The sequence below is a fragment of the Meriones unguiculatus genome, chromosome 6 (genome assembly GCF_030254825.1).
Source record: "Meriones unguiculatus strain TT.TT164.6M chromosome 6, Bangor_MerUng_6.1, whole genome shotgun sequence".
In the NCBI taxonomy this organism is placed as follows: Eukaryota; Metazoa; Chordata; class Mammalia; order Rodentia; family Muridae; genus Meriones; species Meriones unguiculatus.
The window spans coordinates 306,426-324,959 of record NC_083354.1 but is presented as its reverse complement, the minus strand read 5'-3'; the positions used below and the strand labels follow the sequence as shown (position 1 = coordinate 324,959).

The window sequence follows — 18,534 nt, the reverse complement described above, 5'->3', positions numbered from 1 at the left end:
TGGGTTTCTACTCTCTGCTGTGAAAAGTCTTGAGGGGAAGCACCCAACACTGTTCTGAAAACTCAGGGTAGAAACACCCCAGCTAACTGTATCTGCATATTCTTGGTTCCTGTTAAATTGATTTCTTGTTTTATGCTGCAGTTGCCAACTAGGATAGAATTTGTGTGTGCATGCACACATGTGTGTGTTCCTCATCTTTAAAATCTCCCTGCACCTCTCTTTCTCCCAGGCATCAGTTCATAGAATCAGCAGGCCTAGAGAAGTCAGCATGCTGGTTACCATAATTTGGGTTTGCCACAAAAACTATGTGACCCCACAAAGACCCTTTGAGAAATCATTCTCAAACAAGAATTGATGTTGATCAGAGAGTACGAGCTCCACAACAAACAAGAGGTGTAGTGGGTCAAGTTTACATTGGACAAGATTCGCAAGGCTGCCTGGGAATTGTTGACACTGGACAAAAGGGACCCCTAGAGCATCTTTTTGAAGGCAATGTTCTACTGAGGCAACTTGTTCAAATTGGAGTGCTGAATGAGGGAAAGATGAAGCTGGATTATACCCTATGCCTGAAGGCTGAGGATTTCTTGGACAGGCAGCTGCAGAATGAGGTCTTTAAGTTTGACCTGGCCAAATCCATTCACCATGCCTGTATACTGATCTCCAAGCATCTATCTGGATCTGCAATAAGGTGGTGAACATTCTGTGCTTCATTGTCCATCTGGACTCCCAGAAGCACATGGACATCTCCTCCTTTCTCATCCAGGCTGAGAGAAGAGGAAGAATGCCAAGAAAGGCCAGGGTGGTGCTGGAGGTGGTGAAGATGAGGAAGAGGATTATATCAATAACTTCCTGGACTTGAGGACTACATGTAGGTTTCCAGTTGACTAATAAAACAGAATTGATAATTGGAAAAAATCTTCCTCTAATATGCACTTGGGTTTGCTCTGTGAGAAGTGTTTTGTTCTAAGAAGTCTCTTGCAAGTGTACGAGCTTGTAAAAATTTGATAAAGTTTTTCAACTCTGTGTTCAATTTTTGTTATTTTAATGTTCTTCCAAATTATTTTAGATTGGAGGGTCTAATGTACAAAAAAAAAAAAAAAAACAAAAGAGGAGTGAGCATCATATTGTACTCACAAACTCTTTTCTTAACAGTGACAATGAGTATGAGTATTGGTATTTGAGGAACACAGGACCACCAGCTAAAGCCAATTAAATGCAACTTTGTCAAACACTGAAAGTTTAAGTTGCTGGACAAAATTTGCCTCAATCAAATCAAAATGAGTTTTAGTGTAGATATTTAAAGAGATGGGCACCTGTTGGTTGGATAGCCAAGTCTTGTACAATCATGGGAGCTTCCCTTATGACTCAAGGTTTCCTCCCATAACACAGGAGGGTTCCCCTACTGTTCATCATGATGGAATTTAGATAGACATAGAAACCTCTGGACAAGTCTGTGAAGAATTAGTGCCATTCCATTCACTTTAGTTGGAAAGAGCCACCCTAAATGGTAATAAGATTTATTTATCCCTTCTATGGATTGGAGTCTCAAAATGAAGAAAAGGAAAAAAGGAGCTGAGCAGGAAGCTTTCCTAGAGTTCCTGCTTCCTAATGCTTTGGGGATGCCATTAAAACAGCTGCCTTGGGATCCTGCCACCATTTTTTCCCACCTTGATGGACAATATCCTTGAATTGTGAGCCCCAAGAAGTTCTTGTTCATGTAAAATTAATCAGGAAAAAGGAAAGTAACTAATATGGTCTTCAAGTGTCAAGAGGTTGTAGAGGAATGTTACTTTAGAACATGGCTGTTCTGGTAAGAGATGAGATCCAAAGATCTTCTAAATCTCTGTGATCCAGCTGGAATACACACACACTTTTAATTCAGGAGACAGAGGCAAGCAGATCAGAGGTCAAGGCCAGTCTGGTACAGAACCAGTTTCAGGAAAAGAAAAGCTTAGATCCAGGTGTGGGGATACGTTCCTTTAATCCCAAACAATGAAGATAAAATTTGGTTGCAGAAGGAAGCACCCATGCTTGGAATTTATGTCCACTTGAGTGGCAGAAAAGATGACAAATAACTGAAGATTTGACAGAATAGGATACTCCCAGTCTCATGAGAAGAGAGAGGAAAGAGGGGCATCTTAGGTGGCAATACAAAGTGATAAGAGGCAGTTTTACTGGGATAGTAATAGAGAGACTGTTTGTGGAGAGAGAAGTCAGGTAAAGCCTGAAGGAGCCAGAGAGTGAGATGGAGCCAGGAAATTACAGCAGATTGCTGGAGTTAGTTGGAGGCTAAGCTAATTAATTCAGAGGCCTAAAGAAAAGCCAGATTGAATAAGTTAGCTGGGAGAGGAATTTGAGTTAAAACATCAGAGTTAAAACAGCCAGACCAAAGCTCAGTAAGAACAAGAATGGGTGATCATATTAAGCAGTAAGTCTCAGAGGCTGAAGAAATCCCAGGCCTAGGTTAGAGTGTATGGAGATTAGAAGCTTCCAGCAATAAGCCTAGGCTAGCAGAAGAGGCAGTATGCCTCCCAGACAATTAACTGAACCAGGCAAATAAAACATACTTTTACAAGAAGTGAAACACTGAGATCTGCATTACTAGGATGCTAAAATCAAATATGAAAGCAAAGCACTTACTAGGGAAGGCGTGAAGTAAGGTTGCATTTTCTTGGAGAGACAACCAAAGAAGGAGGTGACTTACTGCAGTGAAAAATATAAAAGCTTCAGAGGTTTGAAATGAAGGTGTTTTAACTCAGAAATATGCCATTCTCTTTCTTACTTTTTTATTATTTGAGATTTTTACTTTACATCTCTTAAGAGTGCAGTCTCCCCTCTCACTCAACCCTCAACTTCTGCTCCTTCCCCCCTCCAGTCTTCCTTTTCCCCCAGAAAAGAGGAGCTTCCTCCCCTACTAACCCAGCCTGCAGGTCAGTCTAACAAGACCCTAAGACAGGGGATGAGAATGGGAAGGGACAAAGCATACCAACCCAGCCCATTGGCATCTCTATATAGTGTTGAAATTCTGGGCAGGTGGTGAGCAGACTATACTGGTTACCCTGCTTCACACAAACAAGGAGGAATACACCCTCAGGTTCATTCTGTTGACTGTCATCCTGAAAGACTCCTAGAGCCCATTCCAAAGACTTGGTTAAATTCAGCTCCCAGTAATATTTCCTAGAGGTGAAGCTTTGTGATCCCCTGGAAGCAAAATAGTGTTGAGATGATTTCACAGATGTCTCCTGATGGTGAAAGCTAAAGTTGAATCTTCTCACAACATCAAATGGGGTCATACTGTCAGGGGCTAAGATTGCTTTTCCAAATGAAATATACACTGTGGAAAGAGGCAACATTTTAATTAAAATGAGCATTTTAATTTCTCAGATGAGAGAGGTACCTGGAGATTGCCCAAGCTATAAGAGAGACATCTAAGGCTAGAAGGTTAAAGGTGGCTCAAGCACTTTAAAGACAAGAAATTCCACAAGCAACAAAATGGGATCCTGATAAAACAAAGAGAAGGGAGCTTCATCCTACTTCTGTCAGGTGACTTTTAATTACACCTGGCAAAAGGAAGATGTGTGCATTGCTTCAAGGTCTAGAATGAAGGCTGTCCTCATGGGCCTCCATCAAAACTCATTTCTAAGAGAGAGGCGATGATAATCATATCTTTATTTGCATGTAAGCACTCATGTTTATACTCAAGGAGAAGCTAAGTATGCATTAAAAGTGTTTTGCTGGTTGTAACTGTCTGCCTTTATCCAATTGGCTTCTCTGATACTCTTTCCCTGTGAGGGTATAATTCACATTTAGATGTAACAGGGAAATTTAGACACTGTCTCATGTCCTACAAATTGGTTTTATTTTTATTGTTCATGATATATACCCTTGGGTATATAGTTATTTTATGTTTATTTATTTAGTTCTTTTTGATACAGTCTTGATATATATTTTTGACTGGCCTGTCACTCAGCATATCAACCAGGCTAGCCTCAAACTCATGGGTAATCCTCATGTCTTGATATTATATTGTTGGGATTACAAGTGTATAACACTATAATTTGTATATTTCTAATCTAAGAAGTGAAGGTACTTTATAAATTCTACAGCTAAAATGTTTAAGGAAAGGCAGTCAAATATTTTCATCACTGGGTTTATTTAACATGAATTAGATTATAATGAATTAATTTATCATTCCTTATGTCACAAGAAAAAACTGATACTATATTTTCATCCTGGATCACATACAACAATATATTCATGTTCATGTATATTTTTAAATAACCATGTGAATAAACATGATTAGAAATGACACATCTTTCAGTGGAGATTAAAAAAAAACAGGTTGTGGTAAGCTTATCTCATTGTTGAAGTGCACCTCTGGCCTTTTCAGCAGTGCTGACACTCACCTTGGAAGCACTTGCACCTCTCAATCAGTCCAGTGATGGGCAAGGCACTGAGCTCTGGTTTCATAGGCTGGGGCATGCAAAGCTGCACTGACTCACTCCTGCAAGGACAAGAAGACCTTGATCTGCCGGGTGCTAAAGAAACCATTACAGTGATTAGGAGAAATGCTCACCCCAAGTTCACACAGGGACTCAGGAGTTAAATCCCTTCCCACACAAGCCCTTCCTGCTACCAATTTGTTTGTCCATGTGTCCTGCTACTTCTTCTACTACAAGAAAATGCTGCTGATGGGCCTCAAGATTTATGATTTCAAAAGTAGATATTTTATCACCAAGTCCTTTTGCATTACTGCTTTACTATTATGTAGTAAGTAAAGGCACTTTCTGGTAAAGAACAGATGTCATATACATGAAACCAATCTCAAACATCATACACAAGCAATTGAGTATTATTCATTTCTAAAGGATATTTTTAGTTTGTTAAGGCAGCTTGATCAATTTTATAGCCTAGTTCAAGGATCCTGGCTTGCACTGATGATTGTACTCACCTTCTGAACATGTCTTCCAAGTCCTGCAAAAACAACAAGAATAGTTTAGACTCATGAAGAAATGGCTTACAATGTTTTTGTATGAAGTTCATATAAATGTTAGTCATCATCACACTTATTGATCTTTCAAATTTATTTTCATGTCTTAAGATAATACCAACCAAGCAAATGAGCAGAAGAGAATTCTTGATGAAATCAGACAGTGAGCGCAATATTGGAGAAGAACATGCATAGTGATTGTACATTGTTTTACAACCCACAGATGTCTACATGTGGGACTTTCCTTGAGCCTGTCCACAAAGCACAGGCATGATTTTACTAAGAATAATTTCAAACTGCAAAGTCACCCCTGAATGACACCTCATGCCTATAATTCCAGAATTTGGGGTTTTGAGACCTCAGGATTACTGTGAGTTTCAGGCAATCATTCACCACCAAAGAAGTCCATACATCAATGTTTCACCTTCCAAAGAACACAGAAAAATACATTTTGTAAAGAGAAGACATTAACTATAAATTTCTTTAAAACTATACATAATTTTCAAGTTGAGGCAAAAAATAATGAATGTTTTGTAACAGGAATAACTACATTTGGGATTTTAGAGAAGCAAGCTACAAAAGAAAAAAATGAAGAGATATTCAATGGGGAAATCCACAGACACAGTGTCAAAAGCTTGCTCTTTTAAGGTTATAACAGAACATAGTGTCTCCAGATTATCCCTAATATCCGCTGACAATAAGTGCAGGGAATGTGGACAGCTATCTTAGATGTAACAGTCAGAGTGGGGGCCTCAGATAACAAAGCCCTTTCATGCACTCCTCCATGCTCCCCTGGAGCAGCACCACATATGGCTGCTGGAATATTGTCATCAGCTCCCGATACATTGCTATTAGTTGACTCCTCTTTTGGACCATCAAGGCTTCACTTTTCCTCAGTTTCTCTAACATAGTCTGGCCTTCATTTTCCATATACTCTATATGCTGCTTTTCTTCTTCATAATGAATTGGATGTAGTTTCCTATATTCTATCCTGATCATTTCTTTCTGAAGAGTCACATAGTCCTGAAGAAAAAGCCCAGAATATTTTATCATCTCAACTGATTCCATCTAAGCTTAAATTCGACTGGTCGATTCTGTCACTGTGGTGTACACACTGATTTACTGTGCCCACTTTTCAGAAATGGAAATTATTTTATTTCATTCATTTTTCTATGTTAATGGCACAATGAAACAAACCCATCATTTTCTCTAAGTATTTTCATCAATTTAATGAGATCTTGAGCCAATTGAAAAGATTATTTGATAATTCATATGTTCAAACAAATATGACATTCTGCACGTAGTAATTAAATATCATGATATAGCCATAAAGTCAAACATACTGTGCTAAACTGACAGGAAGTCACTCATTAGTCTCAACATTCTCTACCATAGCCTGGCCATGCTCTCTGAGTGGAGAATTTTATTTTACGCTCAGAATTAGAGGCCTGCAGAAAAGGTTTTCCTAGTATCAATGTCCATGCCTTATTCTCAACTTGTGAATGAGCAGGTTTGCAAAAGAGCTGCCTCAATCTATTTTCAAGCTGATTTTCAGCATCAATTTCATACCACCAACCACTGAGTTGTCATTCTATTCGCTGCCTTTAGATTCTCTTGATTTTCTTGGATCTTCTTCTATAAAGATGCCATCTGATTCAGAAATCTCTCCTGTAAAAAACAAAAAATGTCCACTTTAGGTAAATAAATAGTACTGATGGACTCTTAGGCAATGAACACTTTACTTTAGGGAGAGTAGAAGGATCACAGTGTCCTTCATTTTTTCTTTTGTTGACAATGAATTTTAGATTTCTGGCAATAGAAATAAAAAATACAGCATAACCCTTTGTTAAGTCATTTATAAGCCTCACTGGGTAACATGCATCTGGTTGGGATTCCCAGATCCTTCTCTCTAGTTAATTCCAATGTTTTTTTTTTCTCATTTTCTCCAGTCATGGACAGTTTAGAAAGATATGAACTTACTTAGTCACTTTCCAGGGACCTGGACATGAGGAAATATAAAACTAGATATTATCTTTACACTTATGGGTTTCTAAAAAATATTTATATAATCATAGTCACTCTCTCTCCATTACATGTTTAAAATTTGCCACCACTTAAAACAGAAAGGCTTCCTCATAATCAGGACAGGCATCTTCCTGTGCTCTGCTAAGCTCCCTCTCTCCAGCTGTCATATTCTCTCAGAACCATCACTTACCATTTGCCCCTCAGCAGCTGCTTCAGTGGGACAGTGCCTGTGACCCTTGTGCTCCTGAGAGTCAGAGCACAGTTGACAGAGGAGGACCCTGTTTTCCTCACAAAAGATCCTCTTTGCCTCCTTGTGGGTCACACACTTGTGCTCCTCAGAGCTCAGGTACTTCATGAGGCTGTCCTGTCTGGCAATGGACACCAGCTTCTTCAGAACAACATTGGTTCTGAAGTCCTTCTGCCTGGATGGATGCCTACACGTGGGACAGTGGACAGGAACTTGCTGGTCTTCCCAGAAAAAGCAGAGGCAGGCCCAACAGGAGCTGTGTCCACAGCTTATGGTGATTAGGTCTGATAGGCAGCCCAAGCAGATGGGGCAGGTGAGCTCTTCCAGGAAAGCCTGTGAGATGCCTGACTCCACTTTCCTGAGGAAAGAAGCAGAATTGCTATTATTGGACCCCAGAGAAGCAAGAGACTGCTCAAAATTTGATTCAAGTTGTGATTCAATTCTGTCTATGGCAAAACAGGCTTCACTTTTCGCATGATCAAGGATAAAAGGAAGCATAGGATTTTGGGTGCTGATGTTTCCTGTTACACTTTCCTGACAGAAACAGAGTAGTAGCCGGACGTGGGGGCAAATGCCTTTGATCCCGGTACTCAGGGAGGAATACACAGGACGATCTCTGTGAGTTTGAGTCCACCCTAGTATATGAAGCAAGTCCTGGTCAGCAAAGGCAACACAGAGAAACACTGTTTCAAGAACGAAAAAAAAAAATTCTGTTGACCTTTTGTGCCTTCTGATCTGAAATTGTCCTGGAGACTTCTGCCAAATGTCACCTTGGCTCAAGGTCAGAGACTTTCTTTCAGTGTTTTTTGGGGTAAAAAAAAAATGTGTACCCACATGCACACACTACCTTACAGACATACGTAAGTAAAACACCTCCTTCTTTGTTTTCTGTCCAAGAAAAGGCACCCCGGCTTCACACCTTCCCTAGTAAATGCTTTGCTTTGCTTTCTGATTTTAGCTTATTAATCATTCAGATTCCACTGTCCCATCCATTGACACTTAAAGCAATGTTATTTACTTTTTCTCTCTGCTACAAGTACCTAACAAGAACAAGAATTTTTGAGGGTTTATATTTCAAGGTATTGGCCATCACGGTGGGGAAGAAATGTTGGCAGGAGCTCTAGGCAGCTGGCCCCATGGCGTCCAAAATCAGGAAGCAGGAAGCAAGGGAAGCTTGCTGATCAGCTCATCCCCATTTTCAGCCTCAACCTGTGGAATGGTGCAGTGACCTCACCAGCCTTGTGGGAGCAACTTCCCACCTGAAGTGAATCTAAGCCAACTATCTCTCAGAGACTTCTCCAGTCATCTCATGTCAGTCCTGAATCTAGGAACATTGTTTTCTTGTAAAAACTTATTTGCTTCCCAAAAACACAACTCCTGCCTGAGTATATGGGAGGAAATCTTGAGGCATAAATGAAGTTCACATGAGTATTTGAGACTTGGCTGTCTAACCAATAGGAGTTCACTTTCGATCCCTTTAAGCGTCTACACAGAAATAATCTTGGTTTGATTGAGCCACATTTCCTTCAAAGAGCTTAAGTTTCTGTGTTTGAAACAAATGGAGTGAAATGATATCCTGGATATCCTGTGTACATCAAAAACCAATACAAATACTCATTGTCAATACTTAGTTGGGCAAAGGGACTGTGGCTCCAGTATTTCTTTCATTCCTTCTTTTCGTTTCTTTTTCTTTTATTCTTTTCTTTTTGTCCTTTAAGACATGGTTTATCTTTGTATCCCTGGCTGCCTTTGAACTCAGGCCTGCTTCTGCTTTCCCACTGATGGAATTAAAGGCTTGTGCAAGCACTGCCTGGCTACTGGTTTCATTTCTTTCCTTTCTTTCTTTCTTTCTTTCTTTCTTTCTTTCTTTCTTTCTTTCTTTCTTTCTTCCTTCCTTCCTTCCTTCCTTCCTTCCTTCCTTTCTTTCTTTCTTTCTTTTTTTAGATTTATTATTATTTATACAGTGTTCTGCCTGTATGCCAGAAGAGGGCACAGATCTCATTATAGAAGGTTTTAAGCCACCATGTGGTTGTTGGGAATTGAACTCAGGACCTTTGGAAGAGCAACCAGTGCTCTTAACCTGTGAGCCATCTAGCCAGCCCCTTGGCTTCATTTCTAAACTTCTTTGATGGTCATGTTTTTCTCATTTGTTTTTTTTTTTTTCAGTACATTATATATCTCACTCCAAATTAATTCATAAATACACAGAAATATCAAAAATTGAACACAGCATTGAAAATTTGCATCATTTAATCAGGACCTATTCTTATGAATAAAATGGTTTAATTAGTTCTCTCTACTTTATTACATGCAGACTTCCATTCTAGTAAACCAATCTATAGCTAAAAATAGCCACTTCTTACAACATGGCAGCCTATTATCAAACATCCCTGAGATTCTCTTACAATTTACAACAGAAAAAAATATTACTCCCCACCCCCAAGGGAGGAGCAGTACTGCTAGGCCACAGAGGAAGACTATGCAGGCAGTCCTGAAGATACCTGATAAAACAGGTCCTCCCTGTTTTATTGGGGAGGAGGTCCTCCCCAATCAGTGGACTGGGAAAGGGGCAGGGAGGAGATGAGGAAGGGAGGGTGGGATGGTGAGGAAATGAGGGAGAAGGATACAGCTGGGATATAGAGTTAATAAGATATAACTAATACTAAAAATAAATTTAAAAAAAAGAAATTTTTTTCTTTTGCTAAATCTTGTATTTTTTACTTTTATACTACCCCAAAATATCTCTAAAGACTGGTATTTTTCAAGCCATTCAGAATATTTATTTGTTACATATTATATATGTATGCAGTATTAGATGTTATGATCTTGCTTATATGCAGTACATACATAGTAAAATGCTCAAATGCTTTAGAATTAAGAAAAAACTCAAAATTGAAAAGTGTCTTGTAATTGCCTCTTAGTATAATACATCAGAGGAATTAAGTCATGCATGATAAATCTATAATGATCCACATCTTTAACATGTTCTATACCAAGGAATATGATCAAATGGTAACAAAATCATTTTTGCTAAATAGTGAAATATCACATCTAAGCAGAATCCTCAGTTTGGTAATTAATTAAAAGTGGTAAATATTAATGACTTCTTTCCTGTAAATCATGCACTCACCCAAGCAACTGTCTCTGGTCTCAGCAATATTTTGTTGGGATGCAGTAAACTTAGCTCAGTTCTGGGTCAGACCCTCAGTGCAGAGAGGTGGTAGATCTAGCAGGGTCTGGAGCCAGAAGGTGTGGAGACAAACTCTGTTTGCTCTGGAGAAGAGTGAACTTTGATGAACCCTTGGAGGTCCTTATATACAGTCTCTAGAGACCCCGCAAACTCCCAATAGCACCTTTCTAAATAAAAGATTGAATCATGGTAGAGAGGACTCCCACTTTCTGTGGAATAAGGGTGAGGAAAGATGCAGGGAGAGTGGGACAGGGAAAAAGAGAAGGGGAAGACTATGATAGGGATGTAAAGTGAATTAAAAAGCAATTAATGAAAAAAGGAAATCTGAAATATCAAAAAAAATAAGGTTGAATCAACACCATTTCAAAAAAAAGGTTTCAAAAAAAAAGGGAGTCAGTGCTTAGCTGGGTGTGTCAGCTCACACCTTATCCCAGTGTTCGAGAACTGGGATCCTGAAGCAGGAGGAGTTTTAGGGCAAGGCCTACCTAGGATATACAGTAAGAATTTGTTTTTTTTTTTTTTTTTTTTTTTTTTTTAAAAGACTTAGTGATTTTATACCCAAATACTTTTCAGTGTCCTTATATTTTTACTTTTGCTAAGGTAAGAGTTGATTATGTTATGAATCTGTGATTTTAGCAACTTTCAACATTAAAATTTTTATTGGTTTCTTGAAAATTTAGTTCAATTTATTTTTATCATGTTCACCTCACCTGTAACTCCTCTCAAACTGATCCACTTTTTCCACTAACTCAACTCTCTATTATTTAAAATCACAAAGCACCAGCCAAATGTTCGTGCACATAATTGTATATCAGTTCCTTCTGTGAATAGTGTCGCTAGAGTTCAAAGATGCCTATCTCAATAGACATTTAGTGTTCACAGTAACCAGCTAGAGAATCCCACGGAAATGCTGTAGTAGTAAAATATCCAAGAACCTGCAACATTGTGAGGCACATGCCTTTAATCAAGCACTCAGGGACACAGAGGGCAGTATATCTCAATGAGTTCCAGGGCACTATATCTCTGAGTTTCAGGTAAGCATGCTTTACAAAGCAAGTCCAGGACTTCCACAGCTTGATACATAAGAAAAAACTGTCTACAATAAAAGAAAGCCAGAGAGAAAGGAACAAAAACAACAACAACAACAAAATCAAAATAAAACAAAACATAAAAAAAGAACCTGCAACATCTTTCTGTCCTCCCTGCTCTCATGAAACAGGGTTTTTTCTAGTAGTCTTGGCTTTCCTGGAACTAGTTCAGTAGACCGCAATGGCCTGTAACTTTACAGATCCTGCTGACTTTGCCTGCCAAGTGCTGGGATTAAAGTCATGCACCACAACTACCACCTGGCCAAACACATAACATGTCAGTTAGATACTGTTCAGTGTGTTGAATGAACCTGCATGCTGTGTTTTCATATTTTAATTCTCATGTGGTTTTAGTTGAAATAAAATCATATCACTTTCTCAGTCCCATTTCATTTCTTCTTACAGATTCTTTATATAGGCTGGTGCCAGACAGTGTGGCTAAGACTTAAGGTGGATCCTCACATCTCAATAGATGCAGATTAAGGTGGGTCTCTTCGCTCCAGGTGATTCAACCAGGAAAAAATCCAGCCTCTTGTGTTTTAATTAATTCCAGATGTAGTCAAATTCACAAGCAAGAATGGCATCACAAGGACTGGCCACATTTTATAGGGTGCTCAGTTAAGTAGCTCATCTTTGGTAGAGGCTAATTCTTTGTCAAAATTTCCCACTTGCACATCAACAAATCCAATGTTCTGTTCTTGTTGATGCAGCCAGTTTTTGAAAAATTATTAGCTTTTTACAACTTGCAGTTTATTCACCTTGTATCAGAGCGGTAGCCACCTCCCTCATTTCCTCCCAAACTCACCCTCCCTCCCTCATCTCCTGCCATACCTCTCCCCAAGTCCCCTGATAGGGGAGGTCCTCCTCCCCTTCCATCTGGCCCTAGTTTATGAGGTCTCATCAGGATTGTCTTATGCAGCCATTTTTAAGGAGAGACTGTATCACAGCAGACTTCCTGGTATTCTGGCTCTTCCTATCTTCCCTACCCTCTGCCACAATATTTCTGGAGCCAGTGATACAAGGGCTAGGAATTAGGTGTATCTGTTGGTTGTCGCAGTCTGTCCAGCTGTGGTATTCTGTTAGTGTTTGCCTGTATGCTTCTTCTCTATGCTATTGTATATATGCTATATGCTATATGCTATCCTAGCTTTACTAGGGTTTTTGTGTTTTTGTTTTATCAGATTTGCAATCTAATGTTTGGTTTACTTTGATAGTAAGCTAAATCAATGATATATTAATTTTCAGTGATTATGAGATCAAGGGAAGAATAGCTATAACTACTAAGGAGGCCTGGCAGAAAAAGGGTGTTTAGTATTATTTATGGGACATGCCAGTTTTACACACTGAGCAGTATTTACTATTTAGAGAAGACAAGGGACCATAATGAATATATTAAAATGGAGCTCAAAGTGTGTATAAAGATGAGAAAGATGTTAAAATTACATATGTTCACCTATTGTATCCCAGATAATGGGACTGGATTTGTCATATTGACAAAGGTTCTAATGTATATAAAGCATATTTGAGTCGTGAAGCTCAATGTAGTTCAGATAAGGATTGTTCTTAATTGGAGTTAGCTAGCCTATAGATGAACTCAGGCTCAGTGATGGTCTAGCTTCAGTGTAGCCTCTTCCCTCCCTGGTGATTGAATTAAAATCAGTACCATGAAATGAATTACCTCACATCAGACAAGGAGCTGGAGCCCCTCACATTCCCTTAGTAAACTATTTTCATCTAGAGTGATAACCAAATTCTTTAGCGAAACCAAAAAAATCTGAACACAGGGGTCTTTCCTGAGACTGCTATTCCAACCAAGGGCTATACATGGAGATAACCTAAGACCCCTGCACAGATGTACCCCATGGCAATTCAGTATCCAAGTGGGTTCCATTGTGATAGGAACAGGGACTGTCTCTAACACGAACTGATTGGCCTGATCTTTAATTACCTTCCCCTGAGGGGGAAGCAGCATTACCAGGCCACAGAAGAGGACAAGGCAGCCACTCCTGATGAGACCTAATTGACTAGGATCAGGAGGAAGGAAAAGAAGTCCTCTCCTATCAGTGGGCTTGGGGAGGGGCATGTATGCAGAGGGTGGAGGAATGGAGGGATTGGGGCCAGAGGAAGAAGTGAACCACGGGGGGGGGGGACACAAAGTGAGTAAAGTGTAATTAATAAAGAAAAAGGAAAGAAAAAAAATAAAAACGAATTAAAAAAAAAGAAATAGTCCTTGTTCCCCTTACTATGGGCAATCACTTGGTTACTGAAAATTCAACCAGAGAACTCCTTCAGCTGATAAACACCTTCAGCAAAGTGGCAGGATACAAAATCAACTCAAAAAAATCAGAAGCCCTCCTATATACCAAAGACAAAAAGGCTGAGAAAGAAATTAGGGAAACAACACCCTTCACGATAGCCACTAATGACATAAAGTACCTTGGTTTGACTCTAACCAAGCAAGTGAAAGACCTGTTTGAGAAAAACTTCAAGTCTCTGAAGAAAGAAATCCAAGAAGATATCAGAAGATGGAAAGATCTCCCATGCTCATGGATTGGTAGGATTAACATTGTGAAAATGGCCATACTGCCAAAAGCAATCTACAGATTCAATGCAATTCCCATCAAAATACCAACTCAATTCTTTACAGACCTTGAAAAAAAGATTCTCAGCTTCATATGGAGAAACAAAAAACCCAGAATCTCCAAAACGATCCTGTACGACAACAGATCATCTGGAGGTATCTCCATTCCAGATCTCAAGCTGTACTACAGGACAACAGTAATAAAAACTGCATGGTATTGGCATAGAAACAGAAAGGAGGATCAATGGAACCGCATAGAAGACCCAGAAATAAATCCACACACCTATGAATACTCGATATTCAACAAAGAAGCCAATTCCATTCAATGGAAAAAAGACAGCATCTTCAACAAATGGTGCTGGACCAACTGGATGTCTACATGCAGAAAAATGAAAATAGATCCATATTTATCACCCTGCAGAAAACTAAAGTCAAAGTGGATCAAGGACCTCAACATAAAACCAGATACCCTAAATCAATTGGAAAAAAAGTGGGGAACAGCCTAGAACTCATTGGCACAGGAGACAACTTTCTGAACAGAACACCAACAGCACAGGCTCTAAGAGCAACAATCAATAAATGGGACCTCATGAAACTGAAAAGTTTCTGTAAAGCAAAGGAAACCGTCATCAAAACAAAACAACTGCCTACAGATTGGGAAAGAATCTTCACTAACCCTTTATCTGACAGAGGACTAATATCCAGTATATACAAAGAACTAAAGAAGCTGAAAAGCAGCAATCCAAGTAATCCAATTAAAAAATGGGGAACAGAGCTAAACAGAGAATTCTCGACAGAGGAATATCGAATGGCAGAAAAACACTTAAAGAAATGCACATCCTCATTAGCCATCAGGGAAATGCAAATCAAAACGACCCTGAGATATCACCTTACACCCATCAGAATGGCCAAGATGAAAAACTCAAGCGATAACACATGCTGGAGAGGTTGTGGAGAAAGGGGAAACCTCCTCCACTGCTGGTGGGAATGTAAACTGGTACAACCACTGTGGAAAGCTATCTGGAGCTTTCTAAGACAAATAGGAATAGTGTTTCCTCCAGACCCAGCTATACCACTGCTAGGTATATACCCAAAGTTCGTTCAAGCACACAAAAGGGATACTTGCTCAACCATGTGTATAGCAGCTTTATTTGTAATAGCCAGAACCTGGAAACAACCCAAACGTCCATCAACGGAGGAATGGGTACAGAAATTGTGGTATTTTTACACAATGGAATACTACTCAGCAATCAAAAAGGAGGAAATCATGAAATTTGCAGGCAAATGGTGGGATCTAGAAAAGATCATTCTGAGTGAAATATCCCAGAAGGAGAAAGACAAACATGGGATATACTCACTTATATAGATACTCACTTATATACTCACTTATAAGATATGATAAACATAATGAAATCTATACACCTAAAAAAGATAATCAATTGAGTGGACATGGGGTAAGATGATCAATCCTCATTTAGAAAGACAGATGGGATATGCATTGAACGTATGACAGGAGTCTACTGAGCACATCTGAAAGACTCTAACTAGCAGTGTTTTCAAAGCAATGACTCATGACCAAACCTTTGGCAGAGTACAGGGAATCATAAGAAAGAAGGGGAGTTAGTCTGATGGGGAAAGGATAGGAGCTCCACAAGGACCAAATATATCTGGGCACAGGATCTTTTCTGAGACTGACATTTAACCAAGGACCATGTATGGATATAACCTAGAACATCCACTCAGATGTAGCCTATGGTAGCTCAGTAACCAATTGGTTTCCCAAAGTGAGGGGAACAGGGACTATTTCTAACAGGAACTCAATGACTGGCTCTTTGGTCTCCCCACCCCAGAAGGGAGGAGCAGTCCTGTTAGGCCACAGAGGAGGGCTTTGCAGCCAGTCCTGAAGATACGTGATAAAACAGGATCAGATGAATGAGGAGGAGGTCCCCCCTATCAGTGGACTTGGAAAGGGGCACAGTGGAGATGAGGGAGGGAGGGAGGGACTGGGAGGGAATGAGGGATCAGGACACGGCTGGGATACAGAGTTAATAAAATGTAACTGATAAAAAAAAATAAAAAATAAAAAAAGAAGAAATTTGAGACAGCACATTCAAGCAACTTAATGGCTCACTTAAAAACCCTAGAAAAAGAAGAAGCAGACACACCAAGAAGGAGCAGACGGCTGTAAATAATCAAACTCAGGGCTGAAATCAATCAATTAGAAACAAATAAAACAATTCAAAGAATCAGTGAAACCAAGAGCTGGTTCTTTGAGAAAATCAACAAGATAGACAAACCCTTAGCCAAGCTAACTAAAAGGCAGCGAGACACCATCCAAATCAATAAAGTAAGAAATGAAAAGGGGGACATAACTACAGACACTGAGGAAATCCAAGAAATCATTAGGACTTACTTCAAAAGTCTATACGGAACAAAATTTGAAAATTTAAATGAAATGGCCAATTTTCTTGATCAATTCCACTTACCAAAGCTAAATCAGGACCAGGTAAATCAATTAAATAGTCCTATATCCCCCAAGGAAATAGAAGCAGTCATCGAAAGTCTCCATTCCAAAAAAAGCCCAGGACCTGATGGTTTCAGCGCAGAAATTTACCAGACATTCAAAAAAGAGCTAACTCCAATTCTCTTCAAACCATTCCACAAAATCGAAACAGAAGCAACATTACCAAACTCATTCTATGAAGCCACAGTCACCTTGGTACCTAAACCGCACAAAGACCCAACCAAAAAAGAGAACTTCAGGCTTTATGAACATGGATGCAAACAATACTCAACAAAACACTCGCAAACCGAATACAAGAACACATCAAAGATATCATCCACCATGACCAAGTAGGCTTCATCCCAGGTATGCAGGGGTGGTTCAATATACAGAAATCCAACAATGTGATCCACCATATTAACAAATTGAAAGAAAAAAAAAACACATGATATTCTCCCTAGATGCTGAAAAAGCCTTTGACAAAATCCAACATCCATTCATTTTTAAAGTATTGGAGAGATCAGGGATACAAGGCACATATCTAAACATAGTGAAGGCAATATACAGCAAACCTATAACCAACATCAAACTGAACGGAGAGAAACTTAAAGCAATCCCACTGAAATCAGGGACAAGACAAGGCTACCCACTCTCTCCATATCTCTTCAACATAATTCTGGAAGTCCTTGCTAGAGCAATAAGACAGTTGAAGGAGATCAAGGGGATACAAATTGGAAAGGAAGAAGTCAAATTATCACTATTTGCAGATGATATGATAGTATACGTGAGTGACCCCAAAAACTCTACCAGGGAACTCCTACAGCTGATAAACACCTTCAGCAAAGTGGCAGGATACAAAATTAACTCAAAAAAATCAGTAGCCCTCCTGTATACAAAAGACAAAAGGGCTGAGAAAGAAATAAGGGAAACAACATCCTTCACAATAGCCACAAATGACATAAGGTACCTCGGAGTAACCCTAACCAAGGAAGTCAAAGACTTGTATGAAAAAAATTACAAGTCTCTGAAGAAAGAATTAGAAGAAAATATGAGAAGATGGAAAGATCTCCCATGTTCGTGGCTTGGCAGGATAAACATAGTAAAAATGGCCATTTTACCAAAAGCAATTTACAGATTCATAGCAATTCCCATCAAATAACCAACACAATTCTTTACAGACCTGGAAAGAAAAATTCTCAACTTCATATGGAATAAGAAGAAACCCAGAATTGCTAAAACAATCCTCTACAATAAAGATCTTCTGGAGGTATCTCCATCCCTGATCTTAAGTTGTACTATAGAGCAACAAATTTAAAAACTGCATGGTACTGGCATAGAAACAGAATGGTGGATCAATAGAATGGAACAGAGGATCCAGAAATAAACCCACATACTTATGGACACCTGATCTTTGACAAAGACACCAAAACCATACAATGGAAAAAAGATAGCATCTTCAACAAATGGTGCTGGTCTAACTGGATGTCTACATATAGAAAACTGAAAATAGATCCACACTTATCACCCTGCACAAAACTGAAGTCCAAGTGGATCAAAGACCTCAACATAAAACCAGACACATTAAATCGGCTTGAAAAAAAAGTGGGGAGTACCCTAGAACTCATTGGTACAGGGGAAAACTTCCTGAACAGAACACCAACAGCACAGGCTCTAAGAGCAACAATCAATAAATGGGACCTCATGAAATTGAAAAGGTTCGGCAAAGCAAAGGACACTGTCATCAAAACAAAGCAACCACCTACAGATTGGGAAAGAATCTTCACCAACCCTTTATCTGACAGAGGACTCATATCCAGTATATATAAAGAACTAAAGAAGCTGAAAAGCAGCAAACCAAGTAATCCACTTAAAAAATGGGGAATAGAGCTAAACAGAGAATTCTCTGTAGA

At 39.2% G+C, this 18,534-nt stretch overlaps 1 pseudogene; it reads left to right on the top strand.

The window, feature by feature from the left end:
* The first annotated feature begins 268 nt into the window (after window positions 1-268).
* Window positions 269-888, top strand: LOC132654577 (small ribosomal subunit protein uS4-like; annotated as a pseudogene).
* Window positions 889-18,534: the final 17,646 nt, after the last annotated feature.